Source organism: Phascolarctos cinereus, unplaced genomic scaffold (genome assembly GCF_003287225.1).
Source record: "Phascolarctos cinereus isolate Bilbo 61053 unplaced genomic scaffold, phaCin_HiC Scaffold_4;HRSCAF=312, whole genome shotgun sequence".
Classification (NCBI taxonomy): Eukaryota; Metazoa; Chordata; class Mammalia; order Diprotodontia; family Phascolarctidae; genus Phascolarctos; species Phascolarctos cinereus.
Window position 1 is genome coordinate 260,119,836 of NW_027555847.1, and position 19,476 is coordinate 260,139,311.

The following is a 19,476-nucleotide window of genomic DNA, read 5'->3' on the forward strand; positions in this document are numbered from 1 at the left end:
GTAAGGTTGATAGGAAAGGTCTGTTGTAGCAGGGTGATAGAGGAGTGCAGTCCAGTGCAGGCTCCACCAATGCAGACTGATCCCCAGCAAAACCTGGAGCAGGCCTGGGCAAACTGAATCACTGGAAGCAGTGGCAGCTTCCAGAACTCTCAGCCCACAGGTGCCAAAGTCAATTTAGAAGGTAAACAGCTATGTAGGAGAGGAGCACAGTCCAGCACAGGCTGCACCAGCACAGCCCTGGCTTGAGGAAACCAGAAGCACTCCTTGGGAGTGACTGAAGCAGCAGCAGCAGCAGCAGCAGCAACAGCAGTGACTGCTTCTGGATCTCTCAGTCCAGAGATAGTAAGGTGGTTGAACAACTAGTCAGAAGGAGATTACAGATGTCTTTTTGCAAGCACTAAGTCAGGTCTTTGATGCTTTGCCCATACTTGGATCTGGGTCACAGTCCTTGGTGACAGTCCCGGGGCAAGGATGAGCACCAGCATAGCAGAGCTTGTGGCCACGGTGGAAAGGGGGAGCCCTCTTCACTCTTCCAGGGCAGACAAGAGTAGTTGTGTTCACTCACAGACCAGAGCATGGGCCAGGAAAATAGTAAACACGTCTCTCCCTAGATCATATGACCTTAGAAGAACTGAAAACTTATAGGTCCCTAGAAATATCTTTTAAAAAAGCTGCACAAACTCCCTGAATCTTGGGACAGTGTGCCTTCCACCTTAGAAGCAGAACCCTGCTTTAACAGTTAAAAGTCAAGTAATAAGCTGGGAAAATGAGTAAACAACTTAAAAAAATTGACTTATAGAAAGTATTATGGTGACAAGAAAGATGAAAATACACACTCAGAGGATAGCAAAGTCAAAGTTCCTACAACCAAAAACTCCAAGAAAAATATTATTTTTAGACAATGATAAATTCCCAATTCCTAGATAACAGGTTCTGCTGTGCTCCTTGACATGGGAATAAACAAAAATAAGCAAAGAAATAAATGAGCAAAAATATATATATTTCAGTATTATCTACTTAGTTTCTAAAGGGTATTCAAAATATCCCTTTTGACTTAACACTTAGGTTACTATTCCTCATTATTTTGGAGCATTCTCATTTTGCTTCTCATTTGATACACATTAACAAGTCAATAATCAGAAATCTGGGGTGAAAGGTACAGTGGATCACTTTGTGTGGCTTTCTTGCTGGATGAAAGACTGCACAGCGCATTAGGATTACCGCTGAGAGACTTGCTGGTTGGCCCATATTTTTATTTGTCACCAAAATATTTTTGTTTCCTCCAATACCACAGATGTCTTTTATCTGTTCATATCCATTATCTTGTACAGCAACACTCATAATTAATTAGCCATTTTAAGAATGCCACCTAGAAGGCATGCAATTCTTAAGTCAACGTACAATGCAAAGAATGATAGAGAGAAATTAGTTTTATTTATTAGTTCAACAGTGTTCTTAATTTCAATTTTATTAACTTCTCCTTTGGTTTTCAGAATTTCTGATTTGGTATATAATTGGGGAATTTTAGTTTTGTCTTTTTCTAGGTTTTTTAGTGGCAAGCCCAATTCATTGATCTCTTCTTTCTCTATTTTATTCAAGTAAGCATTGAGAGATATAAAACTTCCCCTAAGCACTACTTTCACTGCATCCCATAAGTTTTGGTATGGTGTCTCATTATTGTCATTCTCTTGGATGAAGTTATTGGTTGTTTCTATGATTTTTTTGTTTTAGCCATTGATTCTTTTTTTTCTTTTGGTGAGACAACTGGGGTTAAGTGACTTGCCCAGTTACTAGTAAGTGTTTTATGTGTCCGAGGCTAGATCTGAACTCAGGTCCTCCTGACTCCAGGGCTGGTGCTCTATCCGCCATGCACCTAGCTGACCCCCCATTCATTCTTTAGGATTAGATTGTTTAGGTTCCAATTTATTTTTAGTCTATTTTCCATGTCCATTTATTACATGTAATTTTTATTACATCATGATCTCAAAAGGGTGCATTTAACACTATTGCCTATCTCCATTGGATTGTGAGGTTTTTATGCACTATTACATGGTCAATTTTTGTGTAGGTGTCATGTACTGCTGAAAAAAAGGGATATCCATTCTATCCACATTCAATTTTCTCCAGAATTCAACCATATATAACTTTTTAAAAATTCTATTCACCAAATTAACTTCTTTTTTGGTTCTTTTGTGGTTAGATTTATCTAGTTCTGAGAGAAGGAGATTGAGGTCCCCCACTAGTATAGTTTTGTTATCTATTTCTTCCTTTAACTTTCTTAGCTTCTCTTCTAACAATTTGGATGCTATGCTACTTGGTGCATATATGTTTAGTAATGATATTGCTTCATTGTCTATGGTACCTTTTAGTTGGAGGTAGTTTCCTGCCTCATCTCTTTTAATTAGATCTATTTTTGCTTTTGCTTTGTCTGAGATGAGGATTGCTACCCCTGCTATTTTTACTTCAACTGAAATATAATATATTCTGCTCCAGCCTTTTACCTTTGCTCTGTGTGTATCCCTCTGCTTCAAATTTGTTACTTGTAAGCAACATGTTGTAAGATTATGATTTTTAAACCACTTTGCTATCTGCTTCTGTTTTACGGAAGAGTTCATTCCATTCACATTCACAGTTATGATAATTATCTGTGTCTTTCTCTGAACCCTATCCCCCCCCATTTTATGCTTTTCTCTTTCCTTTCTCCCTTTCCCTCCTCACTAGAGTTTTTATTTCAACCACCACCTCCCTCAGTCTGCCCTCCCTTCTATTACCCCCTCCCTTTTCTTCCCCTTTACCCTTAATACTTCTTCCCTCCTTTCTATTCACCCCGTCCCATTTCTTCTGCATTTCCTCTCCTACTTCCTAAAGGGTAAGCTAGATTTCTATGCCTAACTGATCATGTTATTCTCTTTGCACCACATCTGATGAAAATAAGGTTCAAACAATGCTCATCTCCCTTCATTTTCCCCCTCTACTTTAATAGCTTTTTTTGTCTTTTCATGTGATATGATTTAGCCTTGTTGTCCTCCTCCTTTCCTCTTTTCCCAGGACAATTCTGTTTCACCACTTAATTAGATCTTTTATCATCACATCAAAGTCAACTTATACATATGCCCTCTATCTATGTATACCCCTTTTAAATGTCATAATAACAATGAAATTCTCAGGAGTGACAAGTGTCAGAGGGGCAGAGCCAAGATGGCTGAGTGAAAGCAGTGACTCGCTTTAGCTCTCCCCCAAACCCCTCAAAATACCTATAAAAAAGGCTCTAAAGAAATTCTAAAACAGCAGAACCCACAAAAAAGACAGGGTGAAGCAAATTTCTAGCCCAAGACAACCTGGATGATTGATCAGAAAGGTATATGGCACATGTCTGGAAGAGGAGTGCAGTGAGGCATGGGCGCGCAGGCCACAGAGAACCTGGAGTTGGCCTTAGAGGACTGAATCGTGGGCAGCTGTGGTGGTTTCCAGACTTTTCAACCCAAGAACGCCAAAGACAACTTCGAAGGTCAGTGGGAAAAGTCTGTTTCTGCGGTGCTGAGTCTCAGAGCCAGTTCTAGAGTGCAGAGTGTGGGTCCAGCGCAGGGGCTGAATCCTGAGCTTCAGGCCCACAGACTGAGGGGGAACACAGTGGCTAATCAGACGGGGGTTGCAGGCATCTCTTTGCCAGTGCTGAGGCTTGAATTTCTTGCTTTGCCCATGCTTGGATCTGGGTCACAGTTCTGGACATCGGTCCTGGGGCTAGGAGGAGAGCTGGCATGGTAGAGCTTATAGTGGCGGTGGAGAATAAACCTTCCTCACAGTTCCAGGACAGAAAGGTGTGCTTGCAGTCACTAATAGAGCAGAGCACAGGCCAGGAAAGGAGTAAACACCTCACCTCTTATCATACCAAATTGGAAGAACTGTAAATTTACAGGTCCCTACAAGTATCTCTGAAAACAGTTGTACAAACCACTGAAGCTTGAGACAGTACATTCTGCACATTGGAAGCAGACTCTTACCTTAACAAAGAGTTTAAAACTCAAGTAATTGGCCAGGATCATGAGCAATCAGTGCAAAAAGAGTCAGACTACATTATCTTACCTTGGTGACAAAGAAGATCAAAACATACAACCAGAAGAAGACAACAAAGTCAAAGCTCCTACATCCAAACCCTCCAAGAAAAATATGAATCAGTCCCAGGCCTTGGAAGAGCTCAAAAGGGATTTTGAGAAGCAAGTAAGAGAAGCAGAGGAAAAACTGGGGAGGGAAATGAGAGTGATGCAAGAAAATGATGAAAAACAAGTCAACAGGTTGCTAAAGGAGACCCAAAAAAATACTGAAGAAAGTAACACCTTAAAAAGTAGCCTAACCAAATGGCAAAAAGAGTCCAAAAATCCAATGAAGAGAAAAATTACCTCAAAAGAAAAATTGGCCAAATGGAAAAGGAAGTCCAAAATATTACTGAAGAAAATACTTCCTTAAAAATTAGAATACAGCAATTGGAAGCTAGTGACTTTATGAGAAATCAAGATACTGCAAAACAAATCCAAGAAAATGAATAAATAGAAGACAATGTGAAATATCTCATTGGAAAAACAACTGATCTGGAAAATAGATCCAGGAGAGAATTTAAAATTATTGGACGATCTGAAAGCCATGATCAAAAAAGAGCCTAGACATCATCTTTCAAGAAATTATCAAGGAAAACTGCCCTGAATTTTAGAACCAGAGGGCAAAATAGAAATTGAAAGAATCCACGATCCCTCCTGAAAGAGATCCCCAAAGGAAAACTCCTAGGAACGTTGTAGCCAAATTCCAGAGTTCCCAGTTCAAGGAGAAAATATTATGAGCTGCCAGAAAGAAACAATTCAAGTACTGTTGAAACACAATCAGGATAACACTAGATTTAGCAGCTTCTACACTAAAGGACCACAGGGCATGGAATATAATATTCCAGAGGGCAAAGAAGGTAGGATTACAAACCAAGAATCAGGTACCCAGCAAAACTGAGTATAATCCTTCAGGGAAAAAATGGTCATTCAGTGAAATAGAGGACTTTCAAGCATTCTTGATGAAAAGACCAGAGCTGAATAGAAAATTTGACTTTCAAATACAAGACTCAAGTGGAACATGAAGAGGTAAACAGGAAAGAGAAATCATAAGAGACTTATTAAGGTTGAACTGTTTACATTCCTGCATGGAAAGATGATATTTATAACTCAAGAGACCTTTGTCAGTATTAGGGTAGTTGGAGGGGGGAAAACTACATGTATGTAGATAGATAGATAGATAGACACATAGATAGATAGATAGATAGATAGATAGATAGATAGATAGATAGATAGAAGATAGTAGATAGATAGACAGGCAAGGTGAGTTGAAGTTAAGGGGTCATATCTGGAGAATAAAATTAAGGAATAAGAGATGATTATACTAGGAGAAGAAGAAAGGGAGAGGTAGAATTGGGTAAATTATCTCACAAAAATAAACCAACAGAAAAGAAAAAGCTTTTATAGTGGAGGGGAAATGGGGGAAGGTGAGAGGGAATGAATGAATCTTATTCTCATATGATTTGGCTTAAGGAGGGAATAACATATATATTTAACTGGGTATGGAAATCTGTCTTACCCTACAGGAAAATGGGGGTGGTGGTGGAAGGGACAAGAGAGCAGGGGGATGATAGAGAGGAGGGGAGATTGGGAAAGGGGGTAATCAGAAGCAAACACTTATAAGGAGGGACAGTATCAAAAAAAAAGAATAGACTAGATAGGGGGGCAGGATAGGATTAAGGAAATAGAGTTAGTTTTTCACAACATGTCTACTATGGAGCTGTTTTGCGTAAGCGCACATGTTTAACCTATATTGAGTTGCTTGCCTTTTCAATGAGGGTGGTGGAGAAGGGAGGAAGGGAGAAAATTTGGACCCGAAAGTTTTAAAAACACATGTTTAAAAAGATGTTTTCACATACAACTGGGAAATAAGAAATACAGGAAATGGGGTACAGAAGTCTATCCTGCCCTACAGGAAAAGGGAGACAGAGATAGAAGAGAGGGCTGGCTAGAGGAAGAGGTATTCATAATGCATGCAGTCTTTGAGTGGGGGGAAGGGTGAAATGGGGTGAAAATTTGGAACTCAAAATCTTGTAGAAGTAAATATTGAAAACTAAAAATAAATAAATGCATATTAAAAGAAAAAAATTAAAAGAAAATAGTGACAGGTGTCATCTTCCTTTGTAGGGATGTAAAAAGTTTGCTTTTATTAATAACATATTGTTGTTGTTTTTCTTTTCTTTCCTGTTTACCTTTTATGTCTCTCTTGAGTCTTATATTTGAAAATCAAGTCTTCTATTGAGCTCTCACTTTTCTTCAGGAGAGCTTCAAAGTCCCCTATTTCATTGAATGTCCATCTCCTCCTCTGAAAGATTATGCTCAATTTTGCTGGGTAGGTGATCTTTGGCTGTAATCCAAACTCCTTTACCTTATGGAATATCTTATTCCACAAACATACATTTTCTTTTAATGTAGACCCTGTAAGGTCTTGCAGTAATCCTGATTGTCTTTCCCTGACATTTAGATTGTTTCTTTCTGGCTGCTGGCAATATTTTCTTTTTGACCTGGTAATCTTGGAATTTGTCCACAATAATCCTTGCATTTTCAATTTTGGACCTCTTTCAGGGCATGATTTTTTGATGACTATTTTACCCTCTTGTTCTAGGACCTCAGCACAGTTTTCCTTGATTTTCTGAAAGATGCTGTCCAGGCTCTTTTTCCATCATGATTTTCAAGTTGATGAATAATTTTTAAATTGTCTCTCCTGGATCTATTTTCCAGGTCAGGGGGCCAGCTAGGTGGCTCAGTGGATAGAGCACTGGCCCTGAAGTCAGGATGACCTGAGTTCAAATCCAGCCTCAGACCAAACACTTGACATTTACTAGCTGTGTGACTCTGGGCAAGTCACTTAAACCCAAATGCCTAAAAAAAAAAATAAAAAAATAAATTATTTCTCTATTTTCCAGGTCAGTTGTTTTACCAATGCATGTTTTACATTTTTTTCTACTTTTTTCATTCTTTTGTTTCTGTTTGACTGATTCTTGATCTCTCATAGAGCCATTAGCTTCCACTTGACCAATTTTTAATGAATTATTTTCTTCTTTTAGATTTTGTACCTCCTTTTCCATTTTGCCAATTTTACTTTTTAAGGAATTCTTCCCTTCAGTGAGTTTTTGTGCCTCTTTTGCTGTTTGGCCAATTCTGCTTTTTAAGGAGTTGTTTTCTTCAGTGTACATTTTTTCCCATTTGGCCAATCGTATTTTTAAGGCCTTGTTTTCTTCAATGCACTGTTTTGTTTGTTTTTTTTTAATTTGGCCAATTGTATTTTTTAAGGATTTGTTTTCTGTAGTTAATTTTTCTGTTTCCTTTTCCATGGTATTGACTCTCTTGTATACCTCTCATTTATTTTACCAATTTTTTCCTTCTACCTCTCTTATTTGACTTTTAAAATCCTTCTTTAGCTCTTCCAAGAAGGCTTTTTAAGTCAGAGACAAGTTCATAATCCTTTGAGGTTTCGGATTAGGGTGTATTGACAATGTTGTACTCTTCTGTATTTCTGCCTTGATCTTCCCTGTTCCCATAATAGGAATCTATGGTCATCATCCATTTCTGCTTTTTGCTTATCATGTTTACTTATTTCCTGACTTAAAAAAAAATCATTCAACTCTCCTGCTAGAGCACAGAGGGCACTGACCCAAGCTTCTTGTTCTGGGAGCTGGGATCTGTTCATTGCTTTGTGTACTGTGGCTTCAGATGCTGGTGATTGGGGCTACAGCTTTCTGGCAGTTTACTGGTGTTGGGCTGAAGTCAGCAACACTGCATCCCTAGGGATAGGGATGGGAATCTGGCCCTTGGGGGATGCTGGCTCTCCTGAGCCTTTCAAAGGGTTATTTCACTGCTGGAGGATGTCTGTCAGCTTGGAGCTTTTCCTCCTGGATTTGTGCTTCCTTAAATTGTGGTGAGGCATGGGAATACCATCACATATGGTGGTTTTCCCAGCTGGTATCTACTGGTTCCACCTGCCTATACTGAGCTATTCAATGAGTCCTGGTTTTGGCACTTGGCTGCTCCACTACCCTAGGGCTCAGGACCTTCCCCGGTATGTTGAGGTAGGGTTTGCTGCTGACTCATTGGAACACCTGTTCTATACTGCTCCTCTTTCCCTAGAGCAAGAGGGTCCTTTCCCATTAATTCTCCAAGCTTCCTGGGCTGCAAGTCTGTTGCACTCCAACTTTCTGCTGGTTCAGCTGCTCCAGTGTTTTTCCTGAGGCAATATTTTTCTGGGTTTTCAGTGGTCCATAAGAGAGGGTGAGAGAAACTTAGTTCTTCCACCATCTTGGCTTCCAGAAGAGGAAAAGATTTGGTGCTTTCCAACTGACTCACAAACCAATAATAAGGTTACAGTCCATTACACATAGACTTTGAGAACAAAGAATATCTTCATGAAGTATTAGAGTTGTACTCTGTGGAAGATCATTATTCATGATAATAAAATGCACTAAATTCAGGTATATTAAAAACTGAAGGGAGCTGAATGATATCTTAAGTCAGAATGATGGTGTTAACAGAATTGTGAATTCAGAGAAGAAGGCAATTGATCTCAAGCAGCTTGCTATCTAGTTTAGAAAAAAATAAAGAGCCGCATATCCAAGAGAATAAAATATAGTCAAAACAACATACAGACTCTCTATGTTGTGATAACATATGACACTTTTTTTCTGTATTATAAAAACAGTAAGACAGTTGATTCAATTAACCACAATAAAGAAGGAAATACTACAATGTGCAGCAGAAAACTGAAAATGAAATGCTTATTTTGAAGGGTTGGTTTCTTTGCTTCATTTCCTATTTTTTTTTTAATTTTACTTAGAATAAGATGAAATAGTGTGTATGAGGTTGTCGTGTACTAGCCACAACAAACAAGTCAGACAATAAGTGAATTCACCTTGTTTATGTTTCTGGAAATTGTCTCATATACTATGCTGGAAAGTTGACAATTAAGTAAACCAATCCAAAGCTCAAGAGTTCCCTCATATACATAAGAAACTTTGTTTGCCAGGAAAGACCAGCTCAGGCTTTCAGCATATTGTTTTTGAACACCTTTAACCTATGTTTAGAACTTATTTTTCAGGTATATTTTTGCTTTAATTAGGTAGACAGTGATTAACCCAAGGTATCATTACATAAGTACATGTCTTACTTGTTAGAAAAAATATGTGTACACACATGTGTATGTATGTATACATGTAAGTATGTACTATTCATTGTTAGATCCTATGTCTATTCTAGACAACAAAGTATTTGGAAATATGTAGAAATCTGCAAGACTTCACAGTACCATTAGTGAATAATTTTTGCATCTCAACCTGAATCATTTTTAAAGCTGTCATTGAATGAATATAATTAGCTTCATAACAGGTCATTTGTCATTTACATATGTTCTGATTTCCCCCATATTCTTTATCTCTAAAACTTAATATTCTATCTCTCCCCACTATGCCTTTGCAAATGTTTTCTGTCCTCCCATTCCTGTAATGCTTTTCCTCTGTCTCTTATCTTCTTCAAGATAAGAATTAGCTTAGGTTCCACCTTCTGCGGAAAGTTGACTGGTGTTCTTTCCCTCTTCAAATTAGCACTGTTCATGGCATTTAAAAGGTGCTTAATAAATGTTTATTGTTTGATTAATTGATTGATGATCTTAAGTGTACTTGTCTGTTCATAGACTGTATCTAAGAAAAAGAATATATGTTCCTTGAGGGCAGAGACTATTTCTCTTTTTGTCTTCATGTCCTTTGCGTATGGCTGAGTGCCTTAAATTTAGTATGTGCTCCATAATACTTATTGAATGATTGATAGATAAATGTATGTTCTTTAACAAGTGTGCATATAACCTTGATGTATTCTTTGAATTTTAAATGGGATAAAAAAAAGATGATGTCCTGACTTCCATTAAAATAAACAAATGAGCAAAAGTCTTGCCCACATTAGCATCAGGACTGGATCTGGTATAAAGAGTTAGGTTTGCAGGAATAGCTGATTAGGAGCAGAGAAGGAATCACTCAGTTCTCATGGAGTATGACACTAGCACATGCATGTTTCTTGAAAGAAAAAAAACATTTTAGATTTTTTATCTTTCCATTACGTTCACACACTAAAGCATATTAGAGAAGTCCTGACGTGTCTTCAATATATGGAGGGAAAGAACGACTTCTAAGATGGCATTAGTAGTCCCTGCTTCCAATTAAAATCACAGCAACTTACAGGTAAGATAAATCTTGGTTGTCAATGAGACTGTGTTGAGTTCACACTGAAGTGCTTTTCCTAGTGACACTTAAAAAGTCATTTGAGCCAGCACCTCAGCAAGTTATATTTTTCTCACTAATAAAATGCCAAGCTGTAAAGTGCCTGAGGAACAGAAGTGGCCCAGGCTATGATGGGAACTTGAGAGAGAAAGATAAATATCACTGTACACAAATGTGGAACGAGTTCCACAAAAGTGGAACAGACCAATTATGTGAGTATAATTTCCCACTTGGCCTGAATTGGATTCTCCACACTCATTCAATCAGTACATTGCCTAATACCTTGCAGTTTACACAGCTAGGTTGCATTGCAGGGTTTTGTTTTGTTCTCTTTTTTTTTTCATAAATAATTATACATCAGCTACCACCTCAACATTGCTAAACATATGCTTTCTGAGTGGCTTTTCCCTTGTGCCTCCTCCCATCCCTCTGCCAAATGCTTCCATTTTCAAAACCAGTAGTTTTTTGTCAATTATGGAGGCATGACTTATGCAACTTAAGATTTATGACTAAGCCTTATATGGTGTTTAATGTATTATTTATTCCAAGCACCCCTTCAAACAAAGCTGTAAAGCATAAATCTGCAGCATCCTCAGTTACTCATTAAGATGTTTGTGAACTTTGGGGAAGTTGGAAGGAGCTAGGACCTCATACGTGGTAGTGAACTTTTATTGGTGGCTGTAAACCTAATGCTGGTTCTTTGAACTGAAGTTTCTATAAAATACTTCAGGGATAAAAGATATATAGGTAGAAAAAAGTGATTTTATATATATATTATTATTATATATATATATATATATAATTATATATATATATTATATATATGTGTGTGTGTGTGTGTATGTATTATGGAGTCTGAATTAATATTATCACTTTTTTTGACTATATATATGTTATATATAATATATATATATATATATATATAACATACATACATAGTATATATAGTACGTGTAGTATATATAGAGTATACAGTGTATATATAGTATATAGTATATATATAACATATATAGTATGTATGTATATATATATATATGTATATAGTATATACATATGTATAACATGACACACTATATGTTGAAAAGAATTGTGTTCTGTGTAATAATAATAACCTATATATAAGCAGTCATAACATAAAGAAAGTTAGAAGAACACAGAAGGTGACAACTTGCACAACTGAAAACAGGGGGAAAGTCCTTGACCAAATAAGTCTGAAAGAGAATGCCAGGAGATAAAATGGATAATTGAGAGAACCTAAAATTGAAAAAGTTTTGCTAAAAAAAAATCAATGTAACCAAAATTACAAGGAAAATGGGTAACTGGGAGAAAATCATTGTATCAAGGTACTCTGATAGAGGTCTGATATCTAAGTTATGTGAGAAATTGATTTAAATGTATAATAATCAATAAATGGATTAATTGTCAAATAATATGAATAGACAGTTCCAAAAGAAGAAAGACTGTCAACAACCATTTTGAAAAGTTCCAAATTGTTAGATTAAAATAAAACAATTCTGATATTTTACCTCATAGTTCAGCAACTCTTTTAGTGGTGGTAAAGAATTAGAAATCAAGAGAATGCCCATAAGTTAGGGACTGGCTGAACAAGTTGTGGAATATGATTGTGGTATAATAATATTATGTATGAGAAATGATGAGCAGGATAATCTTAGAAGAAAACCTCAACTTACATGAACTGATGCAAAATGAGTATAACCAGAAGAACAATGTATACAGTATTAATAATAATATATAATGATCAACTGTGAATAATTTAGCTATTTTCAGCAATCCAACGATCCAAAACAATTCTGTAGGACGTGTGACAAAAAATGTTATCCAGCTCCAGATAACTGATGGAATCTGAGTTCAGACTGAAATATACTTAAAAAAACCTTTTTCCTTTTTATCTGTTTTTACACAATATGACTAATATTAAAATATGTTTTGCGTGACTGTGCATATAAAACCTGTATGTAATTGCTTACCTTCTTCATAAGGGCAGGCAGGAGAAAAGTCGTAACCCAAAAATTTCAAAAACAAATGCTAATTATTATACATGTAATTGGGAAAAATGAAATATTGAGTTAAAAATCTGTAAAAATGTGAGAAAATGTTGCTTAGAATAAAAAAAAGTTTGCTAAAACTTCTCATGAAAAAGAACAACTTAAAATCAATTTGGTTATTAAGGAACAAGCCACCTAAAATGCCTGTAACATTTTCACCAATTTTATTGATTATAATAAAACTGTTGATTGAGTTCTACACTCATGGGTGGCTCTCATACTAAAATATATGAAATGGCTTCAAGTGTAACAAGAATGCAATCGTATAAATGCACATACAGAAAATTATTTTCTACTTAAAATATATCAGCTACGCCATAAAGTCAAATGATTGTTTGTTGTTTTTGTTCCTGTTCTAGACATATCTTTTAGGGTAGCAGTTTACCCTAGCATTAAATCCATTAGCATTGCTACTAATTTTGTTGAGTGTTGCTTGTAAGTCAAAAAACATACATAAAATATCTTTTTCATCATCTTATACATATGTGTGATTTCAAGTTATATGGCTCCACCAAAAAGTACATTAAAAATCTCTTTCTTCTCCCGAACTAGAACTAATAGCTACTTCATGTGTGACATCCCCATGAACTCAACCAACAGTATATTAACAAAAGTTTTTAATAAATAACTGAATCATACAGATTTTGATACAGAAAGTGAGGGCCTTATGATACTTAAAATGATTAAATATCTTGTTCTTGATAAGTTGAAGAATTTATTCTGAAGAAGCTTGGATTTAGCAATCAGTGTAGATTATCCAAGGAAATGGTAGACGTTACTGAAAGGTACAAAACAAAACAAAACAACAAGTATTTGAACAAATACTAATAAAACATACCCTGAATGCTAGAATTATAAGAAGAAATTATTTTTCTTTTTTTTGGATAATTAACTTATTTATTTTTAGTTTTCATCTTTCACTTCCATAATATTTTGAGTTTTAAATTTTCTCCCTCTCCCACTTCTTCCCCCCCACACAGAAGACAGCATATAATCTGATACAGATCTTACATATACATTCATGTTAAGCATATTTTCCCATTAGTCATGATGTAAAGAATTAATGGAGGAACAATGAGAATGAAGCACTAAAACAAAACAACAAAGGAAAAGGAGAGCAAATAATATGCTTCCATCTGCATTCAGACACCATATTTCTTTCTCTGGGTGTGGATGGCAATTTCTATCATAAGTTTTTTGGACTTGTGTTAGATTCTTGTATGGCTGTGAAGAGCCAAGTCTATCAAAGTCAGTCATCCCATAATATGGCTGTTACTGTGTACAATGTTCTACTGGTTCTGCTCATTGCACTCTGCATCCAGTTCAGGAAAGTCTTTCCAAGTTTTTTTGAAGTCTTCCTGGTCACTACTTCTTATAGCACAATAGTATTCCATTATATTCATATACCATAATTTGTTTAGCCATTGCCCAATTGATGGGCACCCCCTCAATTTCCAAGTCTTTGCCACTACAAAAAGGGATGCTATAAATATTTTTATACATGCGGGTGAAGAAATATTTTTTCATAAACTGAGAAAACAAAGCACTACTAAAAATTCAGGTGCTGAAGTGTCCCTGGCAAGTCAGTATATGAAGTATTGGAACCACAGCCTTATCACTAGTATAACTGTTGACTACCATTACCAAGGCATAACATTTTTTTCATAGTAATTTTAGAACAATATTATTAATAGGTGTTGTTATACCAAATTCTCACAATCCCCAAGTAATATTGGAAGGAATTATTTCAGAGAAGAAAGGGAAAACTGAGCTGAAGAAATCAACCACTTTGGAATAGTATGATATAAAGAGCATCCTATCTACTACTCTTCTTTCCTAAAGATGCTTTCAGAAGATGAGATTGTATCCCAATACTTTTTTTCAGTTACAAAAACAATTTACTTTTTCAACATTTGCAATAATCTACAAGACTTCAAATGTGAAAGAATGATGCTGGTATAGTAACTCGTACCAGGCATATTTATATTTTAACTCTATCAAAAATATGACAATATGAATTATTATAATCATTGTAGTATGCTTTAAAACTTTTAAAGTGCTTTACATGTATTGTTTAATTTAATTTTCTTAATAACTCTGTGAGGTAGATGCAATTTTTATACTGAACTTGAGAGAGTTTAAGTAATTTGTCTTGAATAACAAAGTGACTAATTATCCAAAGTAGGATTTGAACACAGATCTTCCTGGCTCTTAGTCCAATATGCTACCCAATATCCATTACTTAAAATTTTACAGTAAGCGATGGCAGGTACAGGATAGGAGTATAGGAAAAAAAGTCAGGGCAGTGCATACAGATTTAAGAGTCCTCCATACAGAGGTGATGGTTGAAACTAAATGATTTCATGAAAGAAAGAGTATAAATAGAAATAAGCCAAGCACTTAAAGGCAGACTCATAAGTAACATTCAGATTTGGTTATTGGGGGAAGGAAAAAAGGGGAGAAGGAGAGAGAGAAACAGAGAGAGAGAGAGAGAGAGAGAGAGAGAGAGAGAGAGAGAGAGAGAGAGAATATAGCATAATTATCACATAGGCCATTGAAGGACAACATTTCAAGAAAGTTAACAGAGTCAAATAACAAAGGGACATTGGATTTGTTGGCTAAGAGGTGTTAGGGAATTACAAAATCATTAGTGACCTTTATAAGCTTAGCTTCATTCAAAAGAGGGAAAGGTGATTACAAGGAGTAAATAATTATAGAATTTTGTACTAACTTAAGTCTGATTTTGGGTAAGATACATATTATTTCTTTTTGTTTGTTTGTTTGTTTTGGTTTTTGCTAGGCAATGGGGTTAAGTGACTTGCCCAGGGTCATAGAGGTAGTAAGTGTCAAGTGTCTGAGGTTGGGTTTGAACTCATGTCTTTCTGAATTCAGGACCAATGCTCTATCCACTGTGCCACTGAGCTGCCCCAAATATATATATATATATATATATATATATATATATATATATATATATATATATTATACTTGTACCTATCTAGTGCTTGGAAGTTTCCAAATCTTTTTTTTTTTTTTGGTGAGTAAATAAGAGTTAAGTGACTTGCCCAGGTTCACACAGCTAGTAAGTATCAAGTGTCTGAGGCTGGATTTGAACTCAGGTCCTCCTGACTTTAAGGCCTGAGCTCTATCCACTGCACCACCTAGCTGCCTCCATATTACTTCTGAAATATGCAGTTGCTCTTGACAGTATTGATATGGCTTCTGCCCTTGTGTTTTGGATTTTAAAATCACACAGAGACAATATTCTTTTCAAGAGGACTTGCATTGTAGTCGAAAGAAAATTTCTATGAGGCTATTTCCTTTAATTTCTAATATTATTGAGAAAATTCAAGAAGTGTAAGAAAGATGTAAAAGTGTTTACATTCATATTCTGAGGTTGAAATACAACAGTGACTCTTGACAGCATTTAAAAGGTAACTGCAGAAAGGTTTAGTACTGTCTTTAAACAGGTTTACCTTCCCTAAAGCTCAGTACTTTCATAAAAAAAATACCTCTTTTATGGGCAGATAAGGGTGAAATACCTTTATAGCCCATTATCTTGAAATTTGACCTACTTCTTATGGTAGTGCTACCTGTTAATTAACTCAGAAAACCTGGCTTAGATGATAGCTGATCAAATATCTTATTAATAGATTTGAAAGAAAAAATGGCATTGAGGAATTATCTCATTCTATATTGTGTTTAGGTGAATTTCATTCAGTCACAATGGATCACATTGTATATGGCTTGGAACTTAATAAATTTTGACATGAAAGAGTAACAATTACTAACAACAGCAGCAATAGCAATGGTAATAGGCAGTGTGAGGACATAGTTTAGTTTTGGACTAGTAAGTTCTAATTTCAATTCTAGCACTTATTCGTCATGTGACTTTTAAACATGTTTTTGAAATGAGTCCAAGTATTGAAATTAGAACTCTTTAGCCAAATGCACTAAGCCCTGTCCTCATACTGGTGTTAATAATTTTTACTCTTTCATTTCAAAATTTACTAGGTTTCAAGCCATACACAATGTGATCCATTTTAAAAAATACTGGAACACACAATGAAATAATCTGTGATTTCATTACTATGGGGAGCTCAAAGTATTGAATTTTGACTTGTAGTCAGGAACATCTCAGTTTGAATCTTGTTTGATGGGTGACTTAACCTCTCAGACTTATTTTTTTATCTATTAAAAGAGATCATAATTGTATCTACTAATCTGAAGCCATGTGAGCAACATGGAATAGAACAAGACAATTTTTTTCTGATCCCTATAACCTCACAAACGCCTCCAAAACAAAATTTATCTACCAATGATAAAGAAACTTTAGCTGTTTCCAAGGCCTAGGATATGAGATACCCAAAAGAAAGTTAAAAAATCAGCTGGCGTTCACCGACTCTGAGATTATTACATCCTTCCTCCAACATTCCACACCTTCAGCAGTAAGGCTGTATTAGCAGATTCATGGATATGAAAGAAGCTTAAAATAAAACCCAACACAGACTCCAGTTTCCTCTTCTTTTCTCCAGTGCTGTGGAGACTCAGGCTCCAGACTGCAGAAATTTGTCCTGACTATTACAGCTAGCCAGTACTGCTACAGCCCTTCAAGAACAAAAGTGTACAAGGGACTACATCCCAATAGCACCAATGTGGCAAAGCTCTGTACTACCAGTGCTGGGGTGGATGACCCCCATAATACCAGTGGAACCTGTGCTAGGCTAATAACCCATAGCATCAGTGCTACAAAGCACCAAATTGCCAGTGTTGGGGAAAAGAACTAAAGAACAGAGAACACAGGACAAGAAAACAGGACAAGACATCATGTTTATGGGGTTGTATATCACTCCACTAAGTCTGAAGGAAAGAACATAACTTCCAGCTGGGGTCAGTTCTTGCCATCCAAGTTACTTGGGGTAGAGACTTAGGCTGGTGAACCATAAATTGCCCCAAAGTGGAGGAGACTGAGAAATTTTTAAATCTAGCCCCCAAGGAAACCAGAAAGTTGGTAGTAGGGGAAAATAAAAGAAAAAAGAAAGGCTGCTATCACTAAAGATTTCAAGAAGAAGAAAACTCAAAGTCCTCAAATATAAACAAATAAAATCATAGTGAAAACATTAACAGCAGATGGAACTATGTCCTCCACATCTAGTAAATGAGCTCAGGATCCATGAAAAAAAAATATTACAAAACAAAGGAAAATGATACAATCTTTGATGAGACAGAGGATCATGTGGAACTTGAAGGTAATGTGGAATTACAGCATGCTGTTCCTGAGTGTTTCAAAGGAGAAATGAGAATTATGAAAATATAATTTATATCTAGTACAGCAAAAATAATGTAAAGATTAGAAACCTAGGATCTGCAATGCAAGACTCCCTAAAGAAACAAAAGAGAGAAAATAGATTGGGAATATAAACGAACTTAAGTGAAGGACAATCTAGAAGGAAGTAAAAAGAAAACCAATATAATTTAATAAAAATGGTTTCATGATGCAAGCAAAACTTACTGATCTCTAACATAAAATCCTAGAGAAAACCTAATTTTCATATGTCTCAGAAGAGCAAATAAGAACCAAAAAGTTTAACATCTTAATGCAAGAAATAGTACAAGAGCACTCAGAACTTCTGAACAGAGAAAATGACATACTAGTTTAAAAAAATTTTAGGGATTGACTCCAGAAAACAATAAAAACCAAGACTACTAACTTCAAGATAAATTTTGGTTAAATTTAACAATTCAGTTTAGAAACAACAAACTCTGAAGCAATCAGGAGTCACCTAATCTAACTTCATTAGCCTTTTATCTATGGGGTCATGTCAAAATTATCATTCATGTATCAAAACCTTACTTTTTGAATGATCTTAATGCTAGGATTACAAATGCATACAAATGCAAATGAATTACTGAGTTAACAACTGATTAATGTTTTTACAAAGTTCAAAAGTTAACTAAAATAAGTATAGCACTTGACAACGATTATGTTGAGTTTTAACAAGAAATATATCAATATTATAAACATTAAAATAATTAACCTTCCAATTTTTTTAATGTGTAAATTCACAAAATGCTACATATTTTATATTTCTAAAGTTATTAAAGTTTAAACATGCACTAAGATTTTTGAAGATTGTATATGATATGTGTGTACATACTCCATATGTACATGAAAATAGTTCAAAATTTCTTATACAGTTCTCTTGTTCTCCTTTGTTTATAAAAATGTTTGTGTTCATTGATGATCATTGATTTCAAAATAAGGAAAGGAAATTTTATACAAAAGTAAAAGAATTGGAAGCCTTCCACTTCATTAAAGATCCATTCCTTCTCATCCCCATAAGATTATGCTGTGTAAATTTTTCTGCATAAATTATGTTTGATTGTAAGCCTGTATCTTATCTTCCTGAATATTGTATATTAACAACCATTCCTTAATACATGGTAGCTGGGACTTCCACTTCTGGGAGCCAAGATGATGGGGTAAAAAGGTAGTTGCTCTCACCCTCCTGTAACAACCTCTAAAAGCCCAGAAAAATATTGTACCAGGAAAAACTCTGGAGCAGCTGAACCTGAAGAAAGATGGGAGAGGAGCAGTCCAGTATCACAGCTAGATTGAAGGATTAACAGGAAAGGCCCCTCCTGCATGGAGGAACAGGAGCAGTACAGAACAGGAGGCATTCTGCCAAGCTAGTGGAAAGCCCCATTTTAGCATACCAGGAGGAGATCTTGAAATCTGGGTGGTGGAGCAGGCAAATACCTGGACCTCCAAGTGCCACAGTAAGGGCTGGGGAACTGGTGGAAACCAGCTCAGTTGCCTTGGCATTCTACAGCAGTTTCCCAGGGTCTCAAAAAATCTGTGAAGCGTTCCAAGGGACCCCAGACGGTAAACACCCTGGCAACATCCATCTGAAAGAAGCTGAAGAAAGCAAAAGAAAGGAAAGAAAAACAGGCAATATTCAGGAGCCAGACTACCCAATCCTACCCTTAGAGTTCCAGTGTTGCTGATTCCCATCCAACACCAGGTAAACTAACAGTACCTTACAGCCTTCAACTGCCAACATCAGGGACCACAGC